We start from the raw sequence: 22,652 nt of genomic DNA on the forward strand, positions 1-22,652 counted from the left end.
TTAATTCCTTGAGCAGAGTGAGTTCTAGTTAAGTATTCTCTAGGACACTAAAAATAGTCAAGGAAACAGTGATCATGTTTTGGGTTTCAGTTACCATTGGGGGTAATTCTGATTCAATCTATAAAAGAATTTGCACGCAATGTAAGATAATACATAATGAGATGTCAAATGGAATGAGATTGAATATAATTTATCTCTGAAATTAAATGACAAAAATACCTTGCTGAAAATAATGTCTCAACCTTAATTTACTACTTGGATAGGGTATATCACATATATTTAAATAATATGTTTCACCTGGTAATAATACATTAAAAATAAATCTTAAGGTGTATAATTAGCAATAATATTTTAATGAGAAAACTTCATATAACATCTTATAAATTTTGCTTTATTAAGTAAACCAATACCCTTCATTTGCCTATTGTATGCAACGTACTTTCAGTCTTAGCTCATATTTGCATACTGTTTGTAAAAGAAACAATTTAGAAAGATAAATAATCAAAATAATTTAAACTCCAAACATTCAATTTTTTCCTCTTTCCATGGTGCAAACTCCCCCAATATAAATGCACTTTTATTTGCTCAAATGCACAATATTGAAACAAATATAATTATAATTAGTTCATTAAATGAGTTAGATTAAATGAATAGCATTCATGCAATATAAAATGGAGGAGATTTAGTTATAAAAGCATGGTAAAATTCAAGGTTTATTCTCATTCATGTCCAAACTCACACAAGCATTAAGTCACACACATGCACAGTCACATTCACACAAAAACATACTTGCACAAACATTCTCATATGAACACACATACAGAAACATACACAAATACACACACATACACACACGTGTTAACTTATGTCTGTGCATTAAGAATTAAATTTAGTAATTTCTTAACCTTCCCTTCCTTAGTTACTCTAAGAAGATTTTCCCAGAACTATATACCTGTATCTTTTACATTTCTTGCTATTGTAATCAGAGTCCAAATAAAAAATAAAATTAAAAAAAATTGAATGACAAAAATGAACATAACAGCAAAAAGGAGTCTAAATAATACAAACTCTAAAGTGAAAATTCAATGAGATTTGTTAAACCCAATTTTTTTTTTTTTTTTTTTAAGTTTATGGGGGCAAGGGAATATTTTAGGAAGAGGAAATTTAGCAAATACATACAGAAAATAAATTAAAAATAGAGTTTTGGAAGACTGCCTAGAAGTCAATAAGGTTGAAAAACAAGGTGCAAGGCTAAGTGTATTCAGGATAAGAATGCTAAGATATGAGAGCGATAAAATGTAGAGAACTTTTAATGATAGACTGAAGGTTTAAAGTTGACATTTTCACACAGAGCTTGTAAATGGTTTGACCTAGCCCTACATTTTTGATTGAAGGATGATGTTAGTAATCTGAAACAACTGAAAACAAAGAAAGAATCCTGAAGTTTTGAAACATAAATTATCTATGGTTTTTTTTTTTTTACAGCAAATGCATATGTATTTTCTTATCTGGACTGGGAGGTGCTCTAGATAATATTTTTAAATAAATAAAACAGAAAATAATCCTCAGATAGAAGACTCTATTATGCCCTATAATTCCAGTGAAGAAACTGAGTATCAGAAAGATTTTTTAACCTAAAAACCTTTTATTTGAGGTACATGAACTTCATGCATTTCACATATACAAATTTAAGAACATAGTGATTCTTCCCACCCTAATCTCCCTCCTGCTCACACTCCCATTCTTCTTCCTGCTCCCTCTCCTACTTCCATTCTTAATTTTTTACAAAGATCTATTTTCAATTAAGTTTATACTCATAAGACTAAACCCATGCTAAATAAAGAACTTAACAAATAGTATGAAAAGAAGAAAAAAGAAAAAAAAACTTCCTCAACAGTCGAGACAAGGGCTGTTCAAAATCATCATATATCAAAGTGTCAGTTCCACTTCTATATAGTACCTTTCAGGTACTCTATTAGTTACGTTGGTTCAGGGAAAACATATGATATCTGTCTTTGGGGGACACTAAGTATAATGGTTTCCAGTTGTGTCCATCTTGTAGCAAAGGACAGGATCTCATTTATTTTTTACCTCTGTGTAGCATTCCACGGTGTACATATACCACAATTTCTTTATCCTGTCTTCAGTTGGTGGACATCTGGGTTGATTCCATATATTAGTTATTGTGAATTGAGGTGCAATAAATATGGAGGTACAGATAACTGTTTCATGTGCTGATTTCATTTTCTCTGGGTAAATTCCCAGGAGTGGGATAAGTGGATCATATGGTGGGTCGATACACTACTCTCTGAGGTATCTCCATATTGTCTTCCACAGTGACTGTACCAGTTTATATTCCCATCAACAGTGGATTCAAGTACCTTTTTTCCCACATCCTCACCAGCATTGTTGTTTGTACTGGCAGAAAGTTTGAGGAATCTGTGTAAAATCATACCTAGCTAATAGCAAAACCTAGTTTCAAATCCACCAATCTAGTTTCTCATGCCCAAGCTCCCACTACTACACTATTCATCTGGCTAAATTTATTCTCAGTATCCTTTTAGAAACATATAAGCAAATATTTATGAGTCTTACTTTGTGTCAAACATGGTTCTGAATGACAAAGGCATAATAGCAAACTAGAGACATTAAAAATAATGCTGTAGTTGGATAGGAATACATGAAAACACCAAACTATAAACTAGATCATTTCACAGTAGCATGAGCTCCTTGACAGACATTAAACAACCCCATGTATAACAAGAGAGGATTATTTCTTTGGTTTTTGCAATTTATCTATTCATTTGAAAACAAGAGTTATAGAAGGAGAAGGAAATATAAAGACAGACCCTCCATCCACTGGTTCACTCCCCAGCTGGCTGCAATGGCCATGGTTCAACCAGGCCAATGCCAGAAGCCTGAAACTCCATCCCAGTCTTCTATATGGGTGCCAGGGATCTAAGTATCTGGTACTTCTTTTGCTGTTGAATTAACAGAGAGCTTAAGGGATTCTACTGCCTTCTAGGGAATTAGCAGAGATCAACTGGGATTCAAATCTTCAATATATGTGATGCTCAGATCACAAGCCATAGGTTAACACACTGCCACAGGGCCAGATCCAGGAAGAGATTCTTTATAGTTGTTGGTTGGGAAATGCCTCTTTGAGGCAGTGGCAATTTAGATGAGAGCCAAATAATGAAGAGAAGCCAAATGCTTAAAGAGTCTAGAAAAGAAGTCTACTGCAGAGGGAGAGAAGGTGCAGAGGTCCTTAGATGCAATGGCTTTGGTAAGTTCTGAGACCAAAAATAAAGTGAGCATAGTTAGAACACAGAGGGTGAAGATTACAATAAGATGATGTTGGAAATAGAGCAGACTGTAGACTGTATAAAAATATGTGAACAATGACCATGGATATATTATCTTATGTGGGGAAAAAGGTACCCTAATCCATTGTTTGTGGGAATGCATGCCAGTACAACTGTTGTGAAAGTCAGTATGGTGATTCCTCAGAATTCTAAAAACAGATCTACCATATGATCCATCCATTCCACTCCTGGGAATTCATCTAAACAAAATTAATTCAGTATATGAAAGAGTTACCTGTACTCCCATGTTTTTGCAGCTCAATTGACAATAGCTGAGATATAGATTCAGCCAAGATTCATAAAAGCTGATGACTGGATAAAGCTGATGACTAGATAACTCTGGAGTAGTACTCACTTGTATAAAAGTACGAAATCCTGTCTTTTACAACAAAATAGTTGCAACTGGAACTTAGTGAAATAAGCCAGTACCAAAAAGACAAATATGATATGTTCTCCCTGATGTATGATAGCTAATAGAGTACAAAAAATGTAATATATATAAGTGAAATTGACATTTGAGAGTTGAGTAATGTTTCCAGTCCTTGTTCCCACTGTTGAGGAAGAGTATATTTTCTTCTTACAATTTTTGTATTTTTTTACTTAGGGGAGAGTTATTCTTATAATTATAATATAAAATGAAAATATGCCATAGTAAAAATTAAAAGAAAGAAAAATAAAGGAGGAGGGAGGGTACAAACCTGGGTTGGAGGCAAGGTATGGTGGGAAGTATCACTATGGTCCTAAATCTGTGTGTGTGTATATTTTATATATGTATGAAATATACATATATAATACATGAAAATTATTCACTTTATATAAATTTTTAAAATTTGTAAATAAAAAATCTGGCATCTAAAAATGAAATTTAAGATAATAGTAAAATAAAAGCTTGAAAATCTACCGGTTTTTCTAAAGACAACAGCTTCTCAACTCATCTTTTTTTTAATTTTATTTTTTGGACAGGCAGAATTAGACAGTGAGAGAGAGACAGAGAGAAAGGTCTTTCTTTTTCCGTTGGCTCACCCCCCAAGTGGCTGTTACGGCCGGTACAGTATGGCCAGTGTGCTGTGCCGATCCGAAACCAGGAGCCAGGTGCTTCTTCCTGGTCTCCCATGAGGGTGCAGAGCCCAAGGACCTGCGCCATCCTCCACTGCACTCCCGGGCCACAGCAGAGAGATGAACTGGAAGAGGAAAAACCGGGACAAAACTGGTGCCCCAACCTGGACTAGAACCCGGGGTGCCAGTGCCACAGGCAGAGGATTAGCCTAGTGAGCCATGGGGCCGGTCCTCAAATCATCTTAACAATATTTGCAAAGCTTTTATTTCTTCTTGTCATCCCTAGGACCGCATTTCTGAAATGACTTATGATTTCACTTTGGGATGTTCTTGCCTTCTCAAGGGTGCTGTCTTTGTTCTTCAGTTCTCTTCTTTCACTGGACATCACCTTAATCTTTTCATTCTTAGAACTATTACTGTAATTCTTTATTTGCATCAAGAGATTAATCCTCAAATCATGGTGGTTTAATATAATAAAGGCTTTTATTTGTTTTCTTGTTCACACAGCATAGTGTGGTTAGGTGGCCCTCCTTAGTCATGTGGAATACAATCTAGAACATAAAGGCTCCAAAACTGCTGCATGGGTTGGACAAGAGAGAGCCAGAGATATGTGTGGTGTGGAAAGGCCAGGACTGCAGGGGATCAATAGTACTTTTATTCACATCCCATTTTCCAGGCTCCTGTCACATGGCCACATACTGTAAATGTAGAGGAATGCTTATACCTCTCCTACAAACATACATAGAAAACTGCGATATGCATCTCCTTAATGGCAATGCCCAAAGGATGGCTTTGATTGATTTATTTCTTATCTGCTATTCAAAGTATATAAGCCAGTCTTCATTAACATAGGATGAGATAACATTATGCTATGTGGTTTTACTTTTTTTCATAATTATACAATCCACCTCCCCCTTTCTTAATTAATTTTGGATTATAACACTAATATCTTAAATTTTGTTATCTTTGAGCTATATTTTGCCATGAATTTTCGTTTAAAATGGGCAGTTTACAACCTATGCTAATACAAGATTAACAAAAAAAAAATTGGCAATTATACATACTTACTTCATGAGCAGAAATATTCGAAGATTTTCAGTTCTAAATATAAAACAAATAACATTATCTCTTGATTTATCTAATCAACAGTATGTTAAAAATAGCAACCCCAGATGTGGGTAAATTAAAAAATTAAAATGCAAAATAAAATAAACAAGGAATTTTAAAATTATCTTATTTTTCATGAATATACATTGGCTTCAGAAACCCACATATTTTTTAGTTCCCTTATCTTTCCTGTGCCTCTTTCAGATGAAGTTTAAATAGCATTTTAAATATATTACTTAGTCAGTGAATATATATATACACACCCACACCCACAAACACATAGTATGATTTTCTTTTTTAAAAATATTTATTTATTGAGGCCAGCACTGTGGCGCAGTGGGTTAAAGCCCTGGCCTGAAGCTCCAGCATCCCATATGGGTGCCGGTTCTAATCCCGGGTGCTCGCTCCTCTTCTGATCCAGCTCTCTGCTATGGCCTGGGAAAGCAGTAGAAGATAGTCCAAGTCCTTGGGCTCCTGCACTAGCATGGCCCAGAAGAAGCTCCTGGCTCCTGGCTTCTACTCTGCGCAGCTCCGGCCATTGTGGCCAGTTGGGGAGTGAACCATCAGATGGAGGACCTCTCTCTCTGTCTCTACCTCTCTCTGTAACTATGTCTTTCAAATAAATAAAATCAATCTTTAAAAAAAAGATATTTTTTTTTAACTTTTATTTAATGAATATAAATTTCCAAAGTACAGCTTATGGATTACAAAAGCTTCCCCCCCATAACTTCCCTTCCACCCGCAACCCTCCCCTTTCCCGCTCCCTCTCCCCTTCCATTCACATCAAGATTTATTTTCAATTCTCTTTATATACAGAAGATCAGTTTAGTATATATTAAGTAAAGATTTCAACAGTTTGCCCCCACATAGCAACACAAAGTGAAAAAATACTGTTGGAGTACTAGTTATAGCATTAAATAACAGTGTATAGCACATTAAAGACAGAGATCCTACATGATATATTTTTTAAAAATTAATTTTCTATGCAATTTCCAATTTAACACCAGAGGTTTTTTTTTTTTCATTTTCAATTATCTTTATATACAGAAGATCGATTCAGTATATACTAAGTAAAGATTTTATCAGTTTGCACCCACACAGAAACACAAAGTATAAAATACTGTTTCAGTACTAGTTATAGCATCGCTTCACACTGGACAACACATTAAGGACAGATCCCACATGAGGAGTAAGTACACAGTGACTCCTTTTGTTGATTTAACAATTTGACACTCTTGTTTATGGCGTCAGTAATCTCCCTAGGCTCTAGTCATGAGTTGCCAAGGCTATGGAAGCCTTTAGGATTTGCCGACTTTGATCTTATTCTGATAGGGTCATAGTCAAAGTGGAAGTTCTCTCTTCTCTTCAGAGAAAGGTACCTCCTTCTTTGATGGCCCTGTTCTTTCCACTGGGATCTCACTGGCTGATTAAAAAACGATGAAACCCAGTCATTTGCAACAAGATGGAGGAATCTGGAAAACATCATGCTGAGTGAATTAAGCCAGTTCCAAAGAGACAAATATCATTTGTTTTCCCTGATCGGTGACAACTAACTGGGCACTGAAGGGGAAACCTGTTGAAGTGAAATGGACACTATAAGAAACAATGACCTGATCAGCTCTTATCCTGACTCTTGATGTACAATGTAATACTTTATCCATTTTAGTATTTGTTGTCGTTGTTGTTGTTGTTCTAGTACTAGTGGTTGAACTCTGTAATTAACACACAATTATTCTTAGGTGTTTAAATTTTAACTGAAAAGTGATCCCTGTTAAATATAAGAGTGGGAAAAAGAGAGGGAGGAGATGTACAATTTGGGACATGCTCAATCGGACTTGCCCCAAATGGTGGAGTTGGAAACGTGCCAGGGGATTCCAATACAATCCCATCAAGGTGGCATGTACCAATGCCATCTCACTAGTCCAAGTGATCGATTTCAGTTCACAATTGATGACTCTGATAGGTCTAAGAGTCAGAGGGATCACACAAACAAGACTAGAGTCTTCGAATACTGATAGAATCAAAAAGGGAGAGAAGGATCCAACATGGGAAGTGGGATACACAGCAGACTCATAGAATGGGAGATGTCCTAAATAGCACTCTGGCCTCAGAAAAATATTTATTTTTTTAAAGGCAGAGTTACAGAGAAAGAAGGGAGTCAGAGAAAGAGAGAGAGAGAGAAAGAGAGAGATATTGAATCTGGTATATCACTCTCCAAATGGCCGCAATGACTGGGGCAGGGCCAGGCCAAAACCAGGAGCTAATAGCTTCTCTCAGATCTCCCACATGAAGACAGGGGCCCAAGGATTTGGGACATCTTCCGTGCCTTTCTCAGCCAATAGCAGGGAGGTGGATCGGAAGTGAAGCAGCCAAAACTTGAATCAGTGCCCCTATGGAATACTGGCTTAATCCACTGTGCCACAGGGAGCTCCGATTTTCTCTTTCAATGAAGAATCGATTATTCTACAACAGAAAATGATCTGCATTGATAGTGTTACTATTTAGGAAGGACACCTTTGAGATTGAAATTATGTTAAAATTATCAGAGAGATGAACTTATTCTATGTGAAGACAAGTAAAATGATGGGCAAAGTACTTAAGCCTTTTAGTGTGACTAAATGAAGACCAAGGGATTAGGAAGGATGACTGTGAAAGAAGCAAATACTATTAACTAGTATTTATGTTGTTTTCAAATTTTCAAAACTTGCACAACCTTATATTAATCTACTCTCACAGACAGATGAAACTGATTTTATTCTGCCAGTTTCATAGATGAGGCCATTATAGAGTAAAAGAAGTGAAATGAATTAGAAAAAGTAAAATAATGAAGGGACATGAATTTGAATCAAATACTTGCCTTTTTGAATCCAAAATTCCTTCAGTTACATTGTTTGATATTTAGAAATGTGTCTACTTTTTAATAAGCGCATGCCCTGGCCTGAGGTGCTGGCATCCCATATGGGCGCCGGTTCGAGTCCTGGCTGCTCCACTTCCGATCCAGCTCTCTGCTAATGGTCTGAGAAAGCAGTAGAAGATGGCCTAACTCCTTGAGCCCCTGCATCTGTGTGGAAGACCCGAAAGAATCTCCTGGCTCCTGGCTTCAGATCGGTGCAGCTTCCAGCCATTGCTACCAATGGGGAGTGAACCATCAGATGGAACACATCTCTCTCTCTCTCTTTCTCTTTCTGCCTCTCCTCTCTCTGTGTAACTCTGACTTTCAAATAAATAAATAAATCTTAAAAAAAAAAGGATTTAACAAACCGAAGATGTTTTTCACCTATTAATGGTTACTGATTTTCATTCTTTTCGTAATTTTAAGGTATTTTAAATCAAAATAATTTACACGTGTTTATAAAGTTATAAACATCTTGATTGTCCAATTTTGGAAGGAATGTGTCAGAAAAGAGAGGATCTAATTTAGATGAATAAAGGGTACTAGTAAATATGGTTCTTGTAAAGTGCTAAATTATATTTGAAGTCTTTGAAATATACAACTTGTACTTTGACATCATAGATGATTAAAATATAAGAGTGACTAGGGGCTGGCACTGTGGCGTAGTGGGTTAAGCCGCTGCCTGCAGTGCTGGCATCACATATGGGTGCTAGTTTCATACCCAGCTGTTCCACTTCTGATCCAGCTCCCTGCTATGGCCTGGGAAAGCAGTAGAAGATGGCCCAAGTCCTTGGGCCCCTGCACACATATGGGAGACCCAGAAGAAGCTCCTGGCTCCTAGCTTTGGATCAGTGCAGCTCTGGCCATTGTGACTAATTGGGGAGTGAACCAGCAGGTGGAAGACCTCTCTCTCCTTCTGCCTCTTCTTCTCTCTCTGTGTAACTCGACTTTCAAATAAATAAATAAATCTTCAAAAAAAAAAAAAAAGAAAAGAGTGACTAGCCTAGTTTAAATACTGCTAAACATGAAGAATAAGCATTAAAGGTTAAATATTTCTAAGAACCCTATTAAAACTCTTTTATTAAAAAACCCACACACTGAACAAGCAGAAACAGTATATGAGTGCAGTTGTTGATAGACAGGTAGGATTCTGTAATGCATAGCAGTTTATCACCTATTATATAGAAATAAAATTAAGGAAAACATGAGTGAATCTTATTGGTCGTAAGATAACAGAATAACATAAATTTGTTTTTTTGGTCATGAATGGCCTTATGTTAGCATGAAGAGTCTGTGTTTAGTTGGTTGTTTTTTTTGTTTGTTTGTTTGTTTGTTTGTTTTTACAGAAGATGGTGTAGCAAGTATTGGGAAAGTGCAGATAGGACTCAAAGTGAGACATTGACTAGCCTCACCTAAGTGATAAACATAAAACTAATAGACTGGCAAAGGATTGTGAATTTCTTTCCAGCATGGATTTGTACTGAATCCATGCTCATTGTTGATACAATCACTGCCTTCTCCTCTATATTGCTAATATGACAACAATATTAATATCAATAATAATATTATAACATACATGTGAAATCCATGAGGAAGCCAACAAAGGACAAAAGAAAAGAGGTACAAAGCATGTTAGATTTAAGTTGCTTATTCCACTGTGCATTTCATTTGGGATATAGAACTCACAAATTTCATATGTGAAAAAAATAAAGTGGACTGCAGGGATCTCTGGGATAACTTCTAAACAAACCATTGCTAATGTTAGTGATTCACAAAATTGTGTATTAGCAGCATGACAAAAATTAATCTGAAGACAAGATGGGATGATATAGTAAATCTTCAGAAATACTCAAGAATTGGCAACTCTAGAAAAAAGATGTCTGGCATTTTTGTCAGATCCTCACCTGTAGCAACATCCTAAAATGACTTAATAGGAATACTACATAAACGTACTTGACTATTCCACCCAAGATTCAGGAGATTGCATCCTTTGAGGTAGTCTGCCAAATGTATTCATCATCTATTTTCGTTTTCTTCCAAGCATTACTTGTTCTTTCTCCAGGACGACACAGAACTACACATACAAATTAGGTGACATTATTTCATCACCTTGTTTTCTCATCTATGGCTCTAAAAACCTCAACTGCAGTGAACATGCCTTAACAGTTTCAACAACTGCTGTTGAGTAAACAGCTTTGCGCCCTATACTTCGACCTATAGTTTGTTTACAGATCTCTGCACACTTATTCTCTAATCTTTGTAGTTATCAACTGGGAGAGTTAATAGCCTATTCTTAGTTTACAAGTAAGGCAACTGAAAATCAAGGAAGTTTTAACATTTCCAATTTATGGTCTCATAAAACACATATTTTAAATAGTCTTTCTGACTACAAAGTCCTCATGATTTTTCTTAAAGGATGGAATTTTGTATTACAAATTACCACAAACTTAAGCATTTACCGCAAAGTCTGTTTATTTGCTCATTCTTATGCAAGTTGGAAACCTAATACAGAATGGCTGGGGTAGCGGGATCCACTATCAGGGTTATTGCGAGGATTAAATCAAGGTAGCTGCCAGTGAGTTTTCATTTAAAACTCTGAATAAAAATTTATAACCAAGGTTTTTTTTTCTCATTAACATAATTTCGTGTTTTTTTGCAAAAAACATGAACAAAGTTCCAGTATCTTTGCTTGCTGTCTAGCACCAATATTTTTGTCACAATTCCCATCTGTTTTCAAGCCAGCATTCACTAAAGCTATTTCTGTTTCAAATGTTTGAATTTGTTTCCGTTGACTTTTATAGACAGATTTGCAGAGCTCATGTGATTAATCCATACACATTCAGGTAATATCTGTACATTAAAGCCAAAAGTTTTGTAACTTTAATCACATCTGTAAAATACATCCATAGAAACAGCTTGGTTAGAATATTAGTTGAGGGTGCTGGCATTGTGGCGTAGTGGGTACAGCTGCTGCCTCTGATGCCTGCAGCCCATATGGGCACCGGTTCATGATCAAATGTGCCACTTCTGATCCAGCTCCTAGTTAGTGGACTGGGAAAACAATGGAAAATGGCTCAACCATTTGGGCTCTTGCAGCCCATGTGGGAAACCTGGATGAAGTTCTTGGCTCTTGACTTTGGCCTGGTCCAGCCCTGGTTGTTGGGGCCATCTGGGAAGTGAACCAGTGGATATAAGAACTCTCTCTCTCTCTCACTGTCTCTCTCTCCCACTCTCTCTCTCTCTCTCCCTCTCTCTCTCTCTGTCTGACTTTCAAATAAATAAATAAAGATTTTTAAAGAATATTGGTTCGATCCTGTCCGGGTTGCCCCTCTTCCAGGCCAGCTCTCTGCTGTGGCCAGGGAGTGCAGTGGAGGATGGCCCAAGTCCTTGGGCCCTGCACCCCATGGGAGACCAGGAGAAGCACCTGGCTACTGCCATCGGATCGGCACGGTGCACCGGCCGCAGCACACCTACCGCGGCGGCCATTGGAGGGTGAACCAATGGCAAAAGGAAGACCTTTCTATCTGTCTCTCTCTCTCTCACTGTCCACTCTGCCTGTCAAAAAAAAAAAAAAAAAAAGAATATTGGTTGAATAATTTGGAGATTAGTCTCTTTTCTCTCATAACTTGCATGTTCCTTTTTTGTCTTTGATTTTTTTTAATTTATGCTTATTTATTTTAGATAAGTGAAGTGGAGAAAGACTGGTTCACTACTAAAATACTTTCATATCTAGGGTTGGGAGAGGCTGAAGCCAGGAGCTGGGAATTCAATCCTGGTCTCTAATGTGGGTGAAAGGACCCAAATATTTGAGTCATCACCTATTACTCTCCAGGGTACACATGAACTAGAAGGCAGAATTAAAAGGAGAGCTGGGTCCTCAACTCAGAAACTTCAGCATCGGATATGGGTTCCTGATGGTGTCTTCCCTGCTACACAAAACACATGATACTGTCTTTGAGTTTTGAAAATTAATTTATCATACTTCTTGCTATCGTCATATTTAACATGAATCTGTTTGAACTTCTGTACCTGCATTCTTCGTTCTTTCCCTAGATATAAAAACATTTCTGCTTTAAGTTATTTAATTATGCTTTCCATACTTTTGTCTTTATCTTCTACTTCCTAACTACCATAACAAGAACATTTCCTCAATTGATATTGACCCACAAAGTCCACAAGCTTCTTTCATCCCTTTTAATTGTCTCCTTTTTTCTCCTCTTACTGTAAATTTTCAAATAAGCTGTTTTCAAATTCAAAGATTTTTTTTCTTCTTGGTTCATTCTCTTATTGATGCTCTTTAATGGATTTTGAATAGTGTTTATTGTATTTTTCATTTTAATAATTTGTTTTTATTTTTATAATTTAAATATTCCAACTTATTCATTGGGTCACTAATTGTTATGATTTAACGGAATTATTTTTTAAATATTCTAGGAATCTAATAATTGTGCTTGATGAAATTGGCCAGACACAAAATAACAAAAACCACAAGTTTGTCCTCAAATGTGGAAGTTCATATCTATGTCTACATAGAAGTTATGGTGGCCATATTACTTCATATATAGATATTTATTTATAAATGTAGTCATCACTGAATATCATTTATATATTAATACTTTTAATGTTATATTTGTCATGAATCCCATATCATATGATATCAATAACTCCATCTTTGTGCTAAAAAATAGAATGTGTATGTATGTGTATTTATATTTAATGTTTACATACAAGGCAAATGTGGTAAAATGTTTAAAATTATTAATTCTAGGTGTGCTCATTGAATTATTTTTTTAAGATTTATTTATCTGAAAGTCAGAGTTACACAGAGAGAGAAAGAGAGGCAAAAAGAGAGAGGTCTTCCATCCACTGGTTCACTCCCCAATTGGCTGCAATGGCCAGAGCTGCACCAATCCAAAGCCTGGTGCTTGGAGCTTCTTCCAGGCCTCCCATGCAGGTACAAGGGCCCAAGGAACTGGGCCATCCTCCACTGCTTTAGCAGAGAGCTGGATCTGAACATAGTAGCTGGGTCGTGAATCAGCATACACATGGGATGCCAGCACTACAGGCTGTGGCTTTACCAGCTATACCATAGTCTAGTCCCTCTTCTTTTTTTAAACGATTTATTTTATTATTTATTTGAAAGACATAGTTCCAGAGATAGAGTTGTCTATGAGCTGGTTCACTCTACAAATGGCTACAACAACCAGGGATGGACCAGGCCTAAGTGAGAAGCCTAGAACTCCATGTAGGTTTCCTATTTGGGTGGCAGGGACCCAAGCACTCAGACCACCTTCTGCCACTTTCTCAGGCACATTAGCAGAAAGCTGAATCAGAAAAAGAGCAGCTGGGATTGCAACTCCGAGCTCATATGGTCATTCCTTGCAGCAACTTAACCCTTTGTGCTATGACATCAGTCCCTGAACTCCTTATGGCTGTATTATCTGAAATATTTTTAAATAAAAAGACTGCATTTTGCAATTTTTTTGCTGAGAAATTTTTATATTTCAGTTTCTTTAAGGTCAGTTACTGGTGCTTTATTTTGTTCTAGTGGTCGTGAGATGTTTCCCTGGTTGGTTTTGATCCTTGCAGCTGTGAGTGGCCTGCACATTTGAAGTATGGACTCAGTGCAGAGTTTGCAGACAGACTTTGCTTGGGAAAGCCCTCAACATCAGCCCACCCACAAATATGAAGCAAGTTTTTAGGCAGTCTGTTTCAGAAAGCTTGCTGTTTGAGGCCTCAGGCAAGTTGGCATGTCTCCCTGGTCAGCAGGTGAGTGGGTCTGGTCTATGGGTCTATGGTATTAGATCTGGATCCTATAACCATGAGAACCTAAAGCCTTATCTGAAGGAAACCAATTTGAACTTGGATCCAGAGAGAATGGACATGTCATTAAGGGGGACCTTGAATCTGAGTCTGCATGGGATAGCACTGGGCCAAGTGTTATACCTTAGTCCACCAGGATAGATCTGGATTTCAAGTCCATAGGAATGGTTTAGAGTATGGGTCACAAGAGTAGTTCTATAGCCTGTCTGTGGTACCTGAGCCACTACTGGAATCCAGTTTAATGAGTCGGGCCCCTGAGAATATTAGACCAACTCTGTACCCTGAATCTGCTAGAGCCTCAGGGCTTACAACCTGGGGCCAGCCTGGTGCTTGGGAAGCCATGGAGACTATGTTTGTGGAAGCTACATTGAGTCCAGGATCATGAGTGATGGATGGTGCCTGAAATCACAAAGGAAGCTCTAGGTTTCTGGGACTACAAGGGCCAGCCAAGAACTTATGTTCACTGGGTTAATCCTGGAGCTGGTTGTGGGGACTAGCCCAAATCTGGGGTACACTGGGATAAGTCTCGACCCTGAGAATACTGAAGCAGTAATGGATCATGGAACTGTTGCAGCATGGGGATGCTAGGGCGTGCCTGGTGGTGAGGTCATAGCAACTCACCTGCAACTGTACTTGTGAGCCTGAAGCCTGAGACTAGGATGTTGATCTGATGCTAGGCCAGGCCTAAAACTTGTGGGACAGGGTCAGGAGTATGGGTTGGGGGCAGGGACTATCTCACTATGTGCTAGTTTGGAACCAGAGAATGGAGCATTAGGCTGGAAGTGCTGGTCTGAAGTCTAGGGATACAAAGATCAGTCCAGTACTGGGAGGGACTTGAAGCCTTGGACTCTGAGAGCTAGTCCAGTGCTAAGGCCACTAGATCAGACCCAAAGATAGAATCCACAAAGTTGGCTTATTTGCTGGAATCTGTAGGATTTAGCCTGGTGCTAGAGTGAATCTGAAATTTGGATCTATTAAAATAAGCCTGGGGTTAGGGTAGGCCCAGAGTCCAATTCACTAGGCAGGTTTGGAGTCTTGGGATGTGATATCCTGCCTGGCACTGGGATGGGTCTTGAAGTCTGGAGCCAAGCGGGCCTGCCTAGCACTAGGAGTTTATTGATAAATTCCAGTGTTGGAACCCCAGAAAAAAGCCCAATGCTTACATTCCTCTTATTACCTCAAATGGAAGATACTGCTTTCTACCAAATGCTGCCTGGGGTTGGGAGAGGAGTCACCTATGTATGAAATAACTGCACTTCCTACATTCTTCAATAGTATTTTCTTATTTCAGTGCTATAGCTTGGTACTATAACCTCTTACCTTATTTCCTCAGTTCCTGTGAAGTTATACGTGTGCATGAGCAAGATCTGAAATTGATGTTTCCATCAAGGTATAAGCACTGGGAAATATCCAGTCCTAATTTGATGCTTAAATAATTAGCTTAACTGTAAATAGAGATTCAGTACTTACAATGATTGAATTATCCTTATTCCCCATAGAAATATTGCCCTTCTTCCAGGAATACCTGTGTCTTTCTGCATCAAAACTTTCATTTCACATCTATCACAAAATATGTGAAAACCCTAAATATTTGAAACAAAAATAACAATCCTAAGAGATGAAAGAAAATACAGTGATAGGTGATGAATAAATACTGATTCTTCTATTTTATTATTTGTTTTTATGTTGGATAAAAAGAATGAACAAGAAAAAACTTGTTAAATTTATAGCAGTCACTCAAATATCTAGGCAAGCACAAAAAGAACAAAGAAGAAATTTATAGAGAAAGGCCAAGCCAAAAACATAAAATACATGGTTAAATGATTATTTTCAGGAAATAAAGTAAAAGTGAAGTTAGGTGACTGGATGTAAGATGACAGAGAAGCAGGGTAGGTCACTTTCACCAAGTCACAAAAACTACAAAACTGCAAAGATATTGCAAAAGAAGACTCACTTGGAAATGCTTACTTCCTCTTCATATACAGCCATTGTGATGTTCACCTAGTTCATGAATACTATTCTGGATCCTTCAAAAAAGGCATAAACACCTGCAGAATAAATGACCAGCATAATGGGACATGCATATTTCTGGGACCACATCAATAATAATAGTATACTATAGATATTGCCTTAATTCCAGACCTGCATTAAATGATAGGTTATAGCCATGTAATTACTGGGTTAGAGATGCAAAAAGGGAAGAAAGTCTTTCATGTTAGAATTGTAAGTGCTTCACTAGCAATTACTAAAGGAATCATAACGTCTATAGGCAGTCAGTGTCACAAGATATTCTTAGAGATTGTCAAGGATGGAACAGCGATATATCACGATGGGGCATTGAATTAGTCCCACTCTGAAAGTTCAAAGCTAAAAGTAGCACTAGCCTCTCCACTGGCATGAGAAAATAACAGGATTTAAGTATTGTTGGTGGCCAAGATTTCTTCCTTACATACTTATCTATGGTTTATTACTATGGAGTATTGCAAAAAGCAATTTTCTAGGAGGCCAGATTTCAAGGAATTTGACTTCTAAAAAAAAGTATTTCTCTAAAAAAATACTTATGCAACCTTTTAATGTTTTGAATACCTTTAATATAAGGATAAAACAAGTATCTTAATTACTATACAATGATATCTGGCAATTTTAGTGCCATAGTTGCTAGAAGTAGATGGCAAGAAATATGCCCAGCGGTGCCAAATTACAGCCTGCATGCACAAGATCAAAGGGACTCTGCACGTTTGCTCCATTATCTTTGCAGCAGGCTTTTCTCATAAGAGGGAACCAGAAGGAGTGACCCATAATCACATCTACTTCTCAGGATTACTGTGAAAGCTGCAATATGCATTCAAGTGTACTAATTTCTCAACACATTGCCTGGTGGTGCCTGAGTATATATTGAAAATTTTTCATGTTTTCTTTAAGTGTTTTTACCTAAAACTACATAATATAAATAAATATAAAGGATTATGCTCATTTTGATGAACACAGGAATATAAAAAATTACTCTGGAAATCCTATAAAGTGGCTGAATTAATTCAGTTCAACCTTATCAAGGAGGCCTTCCTTCTTTATTTAGATTGCAAGATATAGTAGTGCTATTCAGGATAATCATTTCCCTTTCTTTGTCATTGTTTTATAATAGGAGCCTAGAGCTCCCCTCCTTCACTTGCACATCCACTACATGATAAGCTATTTTGAAAAATGGTCATCCAACTGTGTTATGAAACACAAAGAATTATTCCTTTTATCTAACTCTGATGTGGTACTGGTTACCCAATCTTCCTCTTTCCCTACTATCCCCCTCCTTTAGTGATCACATTTTGTGTTCAGATTGAGGTTTTTTTTTTTTTTTTTTTTTTTTTTTTTTTTTTTTTTTTTTTTTTTGCTTCCATGTATGAGGGATAAAATGCTATATCTGTCTTTCCCTTTCCTTTTTGGTGAACACCAATTGCTTCTTTACACCTTCCTCTAACAAGGTTGTTGCTTCAGATCTGAGACTAAATTTAGTTTTATGCTAGCTTCTACAGTCCTCATTAATTATGGCATTCTACAGTCTCAATACCCCCATCTCTCCTATCTTCCTGATGGAACCCTGAGCACTCCCAAGTATCATATATGGCTATTGTGCTACAGGATTATTCTTTTCTAAAGTTGTATACAACCATCCTTTGTTTACTCATTCAAGTGTCCTTCCACAATAAGAGTCCTCCTAGTCTGACCTGTGTGGGTTAAATGCCCTTCTGAAATACTTCCAGTAATGAACAGTGGCCTAGAGAACTAAAACAGAATTTTAGCTTCAATATAAAAATGCAGAGTTATTTATACCTTTTAATCTGTTATTGGAAAGTAACAGTTTCTCAACTTCAAAAATAGAGAAACACTCATTTACGCAGAAGTAATAAGTTCTAGTGTTTCACACCACAATGGGATGATAGTTCACAATAATTTTAGACACTATATAAACAACCAGAAAATTGAATTCATAGGCCCAAAACATAAAGAAAAATTAAAATTATGGAAATACTAATTGACTGATTGGATTAGTTTGTTTCATATGTGTGTGGTGAAATATTGCAAATTTGCACATAAATCAACGATATTTAAAATCACAGAAATACAAAAATAAAAATAACTTCTTAGACATACCAAAAGAGCACACTTCTCAGAAAATATTAACTCATTTTTTCACAAATATTTATTGAACTTCTAATATTGAACTTTGAATATTGAACATCACAGACTATGCCAAGCACTTCACACTCATTATCTCATTCAATTTAGTGATTATTCCAGAAGATATGCTCTATTATTATTCTTAGTGCAAAAATCAAGCAGTTGTTAAGGGGTAGAAGTGGGGGAAGCATGATTAAAGCATGATTGTCTAGTCAAACCTGATTTGTGAAACCGCAGACACCTTAGTGTACTTCCCAACAGAGACATCATAGGTTACTGATATCCCAGTGTTCTCAGTTATAAAATAATGCCAAGTTCCTTTGGACATAATACTGTCTTAATGTAGTCTGCCAGATGGTCATAGCAGCAGTCTGACCTGTAGTAAGTACATAATTAAGATTAATTTAAATTATTATTTTTAAAAAAAATTATTTATTTATTTGAAATGCAGAATTACAGAGGAGAGGCAGGAGCAGATAGAGAAGAGAGAAGTCTTCTATGCTCTGGCTCACTCCCCAAAGGCCACAATGGCCAGGGCTGGGCCATATCTCAGCCAGGAGCCAGGAGATTCATCGATATTGTCCACATGGGTGCCAGAGCCCAAGCACTTAGGCCACCTTCCACTGTTTTCCCAGGCTATTAGTAGGGGACAGGATCAGAAATGGGGCATCTGGGATTCTATCCAGTGCCCATATGGATGCTGGCACTGCAGGCAGCTGCAGCCTAATGCAGTATGCCACAGTGCTGACCCCTAGATTATCACTTAACAAATAAGCTGTTTGTAACACACAGAAAACATAAGATGCTTGAGGATGGTCTTCTCTCTCATTGAATTTCCTATTACTGATGACACTTGGACTTTTTCCTTGTACATGTCAGGCTATCAATAAATGGGTAATGAATTGAAATTAGTGCTGATTTGGAAAGATAATTCCTATTCTTGTCGCCAGGTCATTCTAGTATTGAAAGAGTTGAGGCAGATGTGAGACTATTGTGATGGTCAGGGAGGAAAGTTCCAGAACAGCATAGTCCACTATGCAAGCTGAGGGGAGGTCAAAGAGCAATGAAGTACAAACACAAATGGAGTGCTTATTGTGGGATGAATCTTTTGTTTTGGGCTAGCACACAGTCTATGCAGAAACACTGTGCAAAGAGATATACTGTGGTAAGCATCCTGTGCTAAGTACTATAATTGATGTATGTTGAGTAGCATTTTAAAGACATTTTAGATACAGATGTTTGGTGCAGTAAATTGTCTCTTGGGCTGCCCACATCCTGTGTTCAAGCACCGGGTTCAAGTCCTAACTCCCCCACACCCAATACAGTTTCCTGGTAATATGCATCATTAGCACATTAGTGATGGCTCAAATACTTGTGTCCCTCCCATTCACATAGGAGATTTGGATTGAGTTCAGGCCACCTTCTGCCTGGCTTTGTCCTAAATGTTGTGGGCATTTGGTAAGTCAGAGAATGGAAGACCTTTCTCTGTCTGTCTCCTTCTCTCTGTCTTTCAAATAGAATGAAAATAAATGAATAAATTTGATAACAACAGCTTATTATATGGCTTATTAGTATCTAGACTAAAAGAGCTTGAGAATTCTAAACACAAGAAATGCTAAGATAATGGACATACTAATCACTGTATATTGCTCAGTATACATTACAAACATGTATTGAAATAACACACACTGTGCATGCATCAGTATGTACAATTCAAAAGAGTGATAAAAGACATTGTAAGAATGTATGAAAGCAGTGAAAGTTTTGCTTAGAGTCAATTTTCATTGAACAAGGTCATAAGCCTCAGCCATTTTAGATTCTTGTTACCCTTGTCTTCTTTCAAGAGACCAGTTCAGTCACAACCTGCATAGTTTCCACACCCCACACCTTGCAGTCATCCCCAGGTTTGGAGCCACATCTCACATGAAGACAGAAACCCGTTTTCCAGCTGTCTCCAGCAATATTTGGCAGAGCTAGCAAAGAAAAACTCGAGAACAGTGGTAAGTCTTGAGCAACTTAGCTCCAGAAAATGCTCCATGCCTAGCATCCTTCTGTCTTTTTCCCTGCCTGGTCTAGTGGCAGTCAAAATCTCTGCTAATAAATGAAACTGTTTTGTTGTCCTTTCCTGTAATGTATTATATGTGTGTACATATTGTATGTCTTCATGGAAATTTTATGAACAGTTCTGCTTGAATTATCTTACACTTGTGTTAGATATTCAGGAAATATTTTCAACTACAGGTACTCTTAAAATTTACAGAAGGCCCTGAACCTTTTGGTAAATGTTTTTGTAAGCTATTAGACAGCTAAAATTGTTTACTAACTTTTCACTCGATATTAAGCTATTAATAGTAAGCTATCTGGGAAGCCTCACTTGTTCCCTCATTTCTCCTCTATTCTCATCAAGATGGAAAATTCATTCTGTTCTGAAGGACTCTCCATCAGGATGTACAGTTTGATCTTTAGACCTTATATCAGACAGTTTGGATAAGGTGGTCTCAATGTTTGATCTTACATAGAAGGACATAGCTTTCCTCATGGGCATCATCTTATCTCATAGATATTGTCATAACATGCCTGTGACCACAGATTTCTAGCTCAGGCTACCAACACTGGGGACAGAATTGAGCATCCCCTTCACTGACATTCCTAAGGGCTTCTGTGTTCTACTTTCACAGACCAGGATAAAGAGGAGTAAGTAAGGCAGCAGGAACAATGTAAGGATAGGTGGCAGGCCAATTAGCGGCTGTTTTACTCAGTGATCTGCCATCAAGGAGACCCAACAAGGTCATTTAACTCACAAATGGCATATATTTTTGATATGAGAAGTTAGGGCATTGGGCAAGCATCTGTCATGAAGAGCCCTGTAAGCTCTGCCAAGAGCCAGGCTACTGGAAATGGAACTGCCCTAGGGGTTGAAGGGTTCCTGGTTCAGAACTGCAGACCTTGTTGGCCCCACACAAAAATCCCTTCACTCTACTCAGCTTCCAAAGTAACCACTGCCATTAGGGGGGCAATCAGTCAGTAACAACACAGAACTGTAAATTTTATTTTGGAGATGACAATTATTCAATATTAAACTCCTATGTAGGCCAGCTTTCTCCAAACCAGCTAAGCAATGGAAGTCAACAGGATGCCTTACCTAAGGAGGTTCACACCTCCCTTAAGATGTCTCATCCAGTGTCACTGTAAATAGATAGCTAGGTCTAGACCTCATATATACTTGGCCAAGCCTTAATGCCCAGATAATTATTTTCAAGTCCCTCCTGTCAGTTTCTGTTTTCCTCTCAATGGGAAAGTTCCCTGGTTTGGACAGCACCTTTTGTAGGTCCTCAATAATGATTCTGTCCTTAGTTATAGACCTTGTGTATTTAATCCACTTGTTAGATTCTTTTGCTCCAGGCAAAAAAAAAATTCTAGATGGTCATGCACTTGAAACCTTGAATGGAGACTGCTTCTGTGAGCTAGTGCTACAGTCCCCTCAGGAGGCCACCTTCTGCTGGAACCCTGTCTTGACCAGGCGTCCCTACTCTTCTCCTATTCAGCTTAAAGAACTAAGCTCAGTCCTCGCCCAAACCCCTGACAGAAGCCAGGGTTTCCAAAACCAGAGGAAGAGAATGAGGGACCGCACTAAAAGCAGGCCAGGCTAGCATCATCCCACAGGTCCTTGCCAGCACATACACACTGCCAAATGGGAGCATTCTTTCTCTTTGACAACCAGACACACAGACAGGACTCTTACTTTTCTATTTCACCCTTTGTCCTCATTTTGGTCATCTTTTCCACCATGGGCAATGTTTCTAATTTCTCCTTTCACCCTCATAATCATAGTGCTCATTTTCCTATCATGTATAACTAACGTATTGCAAAGGTCCCTACAGGAACAAATGACTTTTTTATCCCAACCACCATGCAGGAACAACACAAGACCATTCTTCTTCAATCAATCCAATCCATAGTATAGATACCCCATCCCATCTCAATGTCCTGTATCAGCAAGAAGTAGCCAGAAAAAAACTGCATCCCATCTCCTTATCTATGCTGAGTCACGATTGATGGAACAAGGACATAAGCCTCAGCCATTTTATGTTCTTGTTACCCTTGCCTTCTTGCAAGAAACCAGTTCACTGTATTGTTCCCCCAGACCACCCTCTGCACTCTTTCCCAGGTTTGGAAGCCAGTGGGCCAAACTTGAAGAACCAGTAAGGAGAAGCTCATCACACCTGTTGATCCCC

Source organism: Lepus europaeus, chromosome 7, assembly GCF_033115175.1.
Source record: "Lepus europaeus isolate LE1 chromosome 7, mLepTim1.pri, whole genome shotgun sequence".
In the NCBI taxonomy this organism is placed as follows: Eukaryota; Metazoa; Chordata; class Mammalia; order Lagomorpha; family Leporidae; genus Lepus; species Lepus europaeus.